Raw genomic sequence first — 7,013 nt, forward strand, 5'->3', positions numbered from 1 at the left:
ATGCCCGGAATATTTAAACAAACCTCTGCGACTGAAGGCCACCATCTGACTTCCTGTCCGCGGCAGAAATGGCTGCGATAAGCCAGACAAACACACACACACACACACACACACACACACGCACACGCCAAGGACCTGCAGCCTCTCCACACGTTGACGCGCACACGCTCACATACAGCAGCCCCCTTATCGGCCCTCCACGGCGGCGCAGGGCCCTCCTGTCGACAGGCACGTAGTAAAAGTGGAGCTTTTCAACGCCGACAAACAGCTTCTCTCACTTTTTTTTTTTTTTTTTTCCGTATGGGAGGAAACTGTTTTCGCTGAGTGACGCGGAGGAATAAACACATACATAGCTGCGGCTTCTGACACCAAAAAAGGGGAAGTGGCAGCCAGTAAATTTAGGGAAAGTGTGGGCCAAACAACACTTGAGCCAGCACCTATGTGGTCGACGTCTCCAAGGCCCGCCCACCCGCCTCTGCCCGGACCTTCCGTCTCATGCTTTTCCCCCCTCATCGTTGCAAAGCCCGGCCGTGTATGCGTGACCCCCGACTGGATCTGTGTCATCATCTGCGGTAACAGTGTCGGTATCACAAAACCCGTGAATTTCCGACTGTGCAGCGTCATCAGCTTTGAGTCACATAAGTTGAGTCACAATCCTCCGGAGAATCTAAGATGCATCTAAGAATCCATATTTTTCCCCACACCTCAGCACATCTGGCCGACCGTATGAAGCGGGGATGGTTGTCTGAATATCAGGTCAGATGCGATACCTTATTTTCTCGTTTTAGTAAATGGCGACTTAAAGAGACCTCCGAAAGGTGTGAACAGCGAAAATTCTGTCCAGCCTCATGGGATCGAATAAACTGGTTGTACTCTGTTATGTGAAACAGAGGCTCCGGTGAGCGTCGTATTCTAGCTAATGTTGGAAACCTAAGGGAGGGCGAAGTGAGAGCAACGTTTCACTCCAGCCAGTGAAAAAAAGCCTCATTTTCTGACTAGATTGTCTCCCGACCTCCTCGTTAATCTCGCAGTCTTTTTCGAGCTGTAATTATAACTCGATCAGATTCCAACCAGCCACGCAGGGCTGTGTTTTCATTATTTCTGTCTATAAAAGTCTATAAAACCTGCTGTGAAACTTGCCTCGCCCTGTCTGCGATCATAACTTTGAACAACATGTCACCAGCGGGAGTTTTGTAAGCGTCTCTTCACGGTGAAAAGCCGAGCGGAGCCTCGCCGCCAGCGTGCGTCTGTAGAAGTGTGTGGTCAGTATTGGCGGAAATTTGCTAAAAGCCAAAGCTCTTCCAAAGCCACAGACAAAGCCACAGCAGGTGGATGGGTAGAAGAGTGTGTGTGTGTGTGTGGGGGGGGGGGGGGGGGGGGGGGTAGAGGGCTCAATGCCTCTCCTCATCACGCTTCTTGACTCCAGATAAAAGGCTGATTAATCGAAGCCTAATAGGATGGAGGGTCCACACTCATCCTTTGACTGCTGCCGGACAGGCCTGCAGGACACCGGCTCAGGAGGAAAAACCCGAGGAGAAAACCGCGACGAGGAATCGCCGCAGTCAAACAATGACCGTGATCAATCCCCTCCGAGGTTTCATGCGTTTCATTTTGATGAGAAATGTCTTACTCTTCCCAACAGGAGGGAGCTTTGTTTCACTGGATTGGTCGTTTTGTATTGAGTCATTCGGCGTACTGTCACCGGCAAATGTGCAGAGGATGAGTGGGGGGGGGGGGGGGGGTTGGGGGGGTCGATGGAAACACTGGCGGGGTGACGGCCGCCTGGCTTTGTAACGGACGCCTCGTGGGTCCTTTCAACAGAGCTCAGTCCGGTCTCCTGGACCTTCGCGGGGCCTCCGGGAGCCCGCTGCTGACTCCCCATTGTCTGTGCAGGGTTAAGTGTGTGAGTGTGTGCGCGTCCAAAGGGGTCTTTGGGGGCCTCCTGGGGGACGGTGACTCCTCTTTGTCTCCGGTTGGCCTGCTGTCAGGGTGTCTTTGTTATGACAGTTGGGCTTCTTTTATACAGACTAAATCACCGCTCTCAGCTGTTCATTTACTGGCCTAACCCCAGACACACACACACACACAAACACACACACACACACACACACACACACTCACACATCTCCAGCATCATCCTTATCTACTCCATTGCATCCAGACAATAACCATAACCATTTCTTCTGAGTAGAATGAGGGGGAAAAAGGCCTGAAACTAAAAGGAGGATGAGGAGGAAGGGTGACAAAGCGAGGGAGGGGGCTAGGGGGCAAAGGGCGTTTGACCCCTGACCTTTGAGTTGTGGCTGGGGCACAAGGGGGGTCAGATGATGCATCAACCCACGGTAATCAGTAACTACGCGCTCGATACGACACACAAGCCGACAGTACATGCAATCCGGTTCAAGTGTGATTCACCCGTGTGATGGGAAGCAGCAAAGCCCCCCCAAGGCCGCTCAGTCACCGCAGCAGTGAAAGTTCAGTTATAACGGAGCTCATCTGGCAGAAAAAAGCTAAATTATTGTCATTATTAAATGTACTAAAAAGCAAAGATTCACAACAAGAAAATAAACTACTGAATAGAAAATGCAATTTGGTCAGATTATCACATTTTTGTTGCACTGGAATTTACTCAAATGAGATTTACCTGCGGAGAGAAAGATAAAACGGCATCACACCGGATATCTACAGTCAATATTGAACAGCATCGATCTAGTGTTTGAAGAGGGGTGGCAGATACAACTCCTTTTTTTCTACTTAGTGTGAGTATGTGTGTGTGTGTGTGTGTGTGTGTGTCTGGCGGCCTCTGAAGGCTGTGTTTACATAACCACATAACCATTCTTTTCAATCTGGTCGTTTATCTCCTTGTACCGGCCCATTCTCCATGGAAAAAAAGAGGTTGGCGTTGTTCACATCAGCAAATACAAAGATCATAATGTGTGAACATGTCATTTTTTGCATTACGGCACAGCAGGGGAGACGTATGAAGACAGATAAAGTTCACGGGGGGGGGGGGGGGGGGGCGCTGTGGGAAAACCAAAAACAGGAATAGACATTGGTTCCGGGGCCTCAAAGAGGAGCTCTGTCCGTCCCCGATGAAGGTTTATCTGCACCTTCCGCCCACAGAATAAGAGAAGAATAAACTTTACTGGGCTGAGACCCTCATTAGATCATCAACCACCACCGTGTTTGGCACCAACTAGCATGCAACTCCAGTTGAAGACTCACACCGGGAGGAGAGAGTCTCGCAATCTGGTGACTGTCGTCCTTTTGATAGCTTGAGAGGACATTTCATAAAAATAAAAATTGCAGTTCTTCCTCGTCCTCTTCCTCAAACGTGTCCCATCTTTACCCCTCTTCAGGCAGTGGGAGGAAGTCAGGCTTAAGGGGGGGAGAGAGAGAGAGAAACAAGAGGAAGAGACGTGTCAAGAGTTGCCATAACTCTTTCAGGGGCCACACACTGCCTGTGTGTGTGTGTGTGTGTGTGTGTGTGTGTGTGTGTGTGTGTGTGTGTGTGTGTGTGAGTACAAGTCAGAGGGCCCTAGCAGCTTTACCGTTACCATGGTGATGGCACAGCAGTGTAAAGCCAGGGGGCAATATAAAACCTGTGCTTTTCCCAGAATGCCTTTGTGTCGGGGCGTCTGTGCCAGCTTCTGTTGCCGTGGGGATGGGGGGGGTTGTTAGGGTACACGTCCTGACTCAGACCTTTTTCACCCTCTGTTTCATGCAGCGAGAACACACACCGTCCACGCCTGTCCGTCCCTCTCGCTCACTGTCTTCATCGTGTGTGTGTGTGTGTGTGTGTGTGTGTGTGTGTGTGTGTGTGTGTGTGTGTGTGTGTGTGTGTGTGTGTGTGTGTGGGCTGCCTGCTCGCTGTGTGTAGCGAGCCCAGATGTTTGAGGGCTCCGTGGGGGATCATTGTTTCTTTCACAGTCATGTGTGTGCGTGTGTAGGTTTGGTGTGTGTGTGTGTGTGTGTGTGTGTGTGTGTGTGTGTGTGAGAGATAGATTTTGACCTTGTTTGAATGTGTGCGCTTGTGTCTCCTCAGACTCACACTCACACACACAGGCCGCAGACGGGAGTTTGCAAAGAAATACACAGAAACACACGGAAGCGGTGGGTTCAAAGTGCTGAGTGGTGGCACAAGTGTGTGTTTGCAAGAGGTTGTTTGGACGGTGATGGTGGGGACATGGGGCGTGAGGACACGTGAGGACACAGCAGGGCGTCCCGTTGGCTGCTGCAGGTGAGGATTCAGTGTGTGCTGGCGGCATTAGAAATACACACAGGTGAGAGAGAAAGAGAAGAATCACATCCGATGCCAATAATTGTAACGTAGCGAGGAGTTTAACAACTGATGGAATGTGAACGCTGAGTCGCAGAAGCAACGTCACCTCTGATTCTGATTCATCTCCGCTGACTTTGCTTCAGACGCTGCAGGTCTCGCACAGTTTGGGCCTCTGTCGCCACTCAATTTAGTTTTAGCAGTAAAATAAAAATCTCTGTCCCTGTTTTTAGAATGAACAAAACTTTTACTTTTCTTAGGTTTGATTTCAAAAGGATTCAAAACTATTTCTTTGAACTACGCTCGGCTGAAATGTTCTTTCATGGTAAGATGGTGTCATGATAAAATATTGTTAGGGGACAAATCTAATGTTTGTACTTGATTCAGTAATAATATAAGTCACCAAACAGATGAATTCGCCAACGGACCTCTTATGGCTTTTGGGGTGATGTGGCCCATGTGTCCACATAGGAGGTTTATGAGAAAGACTTAAAGATTAATCATTATTTTTTGTTTTTGATATGTGTTACAAACAGACAAAAAGTTCATACTATGCATTTATTTATCAAGATTTACCAACTATTATTTTGAGTGTATTCAGATTATTAAAAGTCTACTTTTGCCATTATCGCTTTTAAAACCTAACCTTTTGGTGTTAATATGCATATTAATGTCGATATTTTTTTTCATTAACTTTGAAACAACAAAATTGAACCTCGGTGAGCCGTTGACTTCCTGCTGGTCCCTCCACTCACTTCCCCCCTCTGTTGGCCGACCGGCAGCAGAGCTGAGGCCTCTGGGAAACCCCCCGGACGCTCTCGGGGACGTTGTCCATTTGGCTTCGTCTTCGAGGCCCCCGAGCTCAGGATGAGTGTCACACACTCTCCGCCTCGCAGGTGCCGTCCGTCTCGCCGTGAGGGGGGCAGAGGCTTGGAGGAGATGGTCGAGGCCCAGAATTTAGGTCAGCGGGTTCCCACACCAGGCCCCTGCTCCGCCGACCACAAAGCTTGGGTTCTGTGGCTTCTTTTTTTTTTTTTCTCTCCCCAAAGCACCTGGAGACTTTTCCGCTCGGATCAGGAGAGAAACTTCACAGCCTTGGTGTCAGCGACTGTTTTTTTGTCTGTGTGTGTCCGAGGCAGCCAGGAGCCGCTCCTCACACAGCTGGTGGCGCGGCTGCAGCGTCTCGGCCCAGCAGGGTGTATTCTTAGCTCCCTTAAACCCAATAAGTCAAACGTGATTAGACGACACACACACACACACACACACATCCCGACCATCGCCGCTACCACCTTGACCACCACCCCCAATGCAAGAACGCCCACATGGGCTTAAGACCGAGCTGAGGAGCAGCTGGAGCCGAAGTCTCCTCTCGGTCCGTTGTCTTTCTGGCTTTCCCACATCTCAACATCCGATGTTCCCAACCTTAACCGACTTCCATATTTCCCTTCTGGAGATCAATGAGGAATAAAGTAATATTGGATGAATACTGATATATATACAAAGAGGAAAGACATGACTTTACATATTTCACTCATTGGCGTCCTCGTTCATCATCTAATGTGCTCTCAAATTTTCCCCATGGTATAAAGACAGTTTGATCTTATGTTTGCGTGCATGTTTGTGTGTTTGTGTGTACATACGTATGTATATAGGTGTGCATTTATTTTATTTATGAGTGTGTGTGTTTATGAATGTATATCTATATGTATGTGTATGTATGTATCTATGCACTTGTATCAATGCATGTATCTTGTTGTCAGTCATGTGTGTGTGTGTGTGTGTTTGGATATATGTAAAATGCATGCATGTATGTTCTGTGTGTGTGTGTGTGTGTGTTTGTATTTGTGTGTGTTTTTTGTGCATCTTGAACCACGTTTTATTTGTCTTAAAAGAACCTCTTAACAAAATGTAACAACTCTACTTTCATAATGTCATTCAAACTAGAGCAGCTCGTACTGAATGAGCAGTCAGACCGAACCCAACGCAAAGCTTCTCATGTCGGCAACATGTTAAATAGAGCTTTATATTGGTCCATCTTTTTTTATACTTGTAGCCGTAATTCAGTCTGACATGTTTGAGATTCTCCCTGGTGTTAAAAATAAAGTTCCTGTGAGTAACAAAACGTCCAATGTGTCCCGGTACAATAAATAAGGGATACGCGCTCTTTTGGTTTTTTTCTTTCCATTTTTTGTCATGTAAATAAAATATACTGTGCCAGCTTTTTGACCTTCACCTCGCTCCTCTTCTTCGCCGGAATCACGTGAGTCATCCGCGGTACATTTATCACAGAATGCCTGCACCTAATTATCCTCCTGCGATCGATCAACAGCGAGTGGTTGATATTTCGCTTATTTTGGGGATTTTATGTTTCAAAATAAATAAATAAAATCCTGAGTTATGGCAGCCAAGCTTTTAATAGTTCCTTGACCGCGGAATATTTGGTGGAGTGTGTGACAGGGAGCGCGAGGCGCTGCCAAGAAGCGCGCGCGGTTTGGAGGGAGCGCTGGTGAAAGAGAGCGCGTTTATGTGTGCGTTGAAGAGGGGGAGGCCGAGGAGGAGAGGGAGGAGAGGGGGGGAGGGGGAGGAGGGGTGGGGGGGGTGAATGGCTGTGCTATTGCATCCTCCCAGGAGACCTCTAAAAAAAACACGCACATTGTCCCGTCCACACACACACAGTCAGTCACACACACAGTACCTTGACAGCGCGCTATGACCCCGCCTCCCCCCCCCACAC

This window comes from Gasterosteus aculeatus, chromosome 17 (genome assembly GCF_964276395.1).
Source record: "Gasterosteus aculeatus chromosome 17, fGasAcu3.hap1.1, whole genome shotgun sequence".
In the NCBI taxonomy this organism is placed as follows: Eukaryota; Metazoa; Chordata; class Actinopteri; order Perciformes; family Gasterosteidae; genus Gasterosteus; species Gasterosteus aculeatus.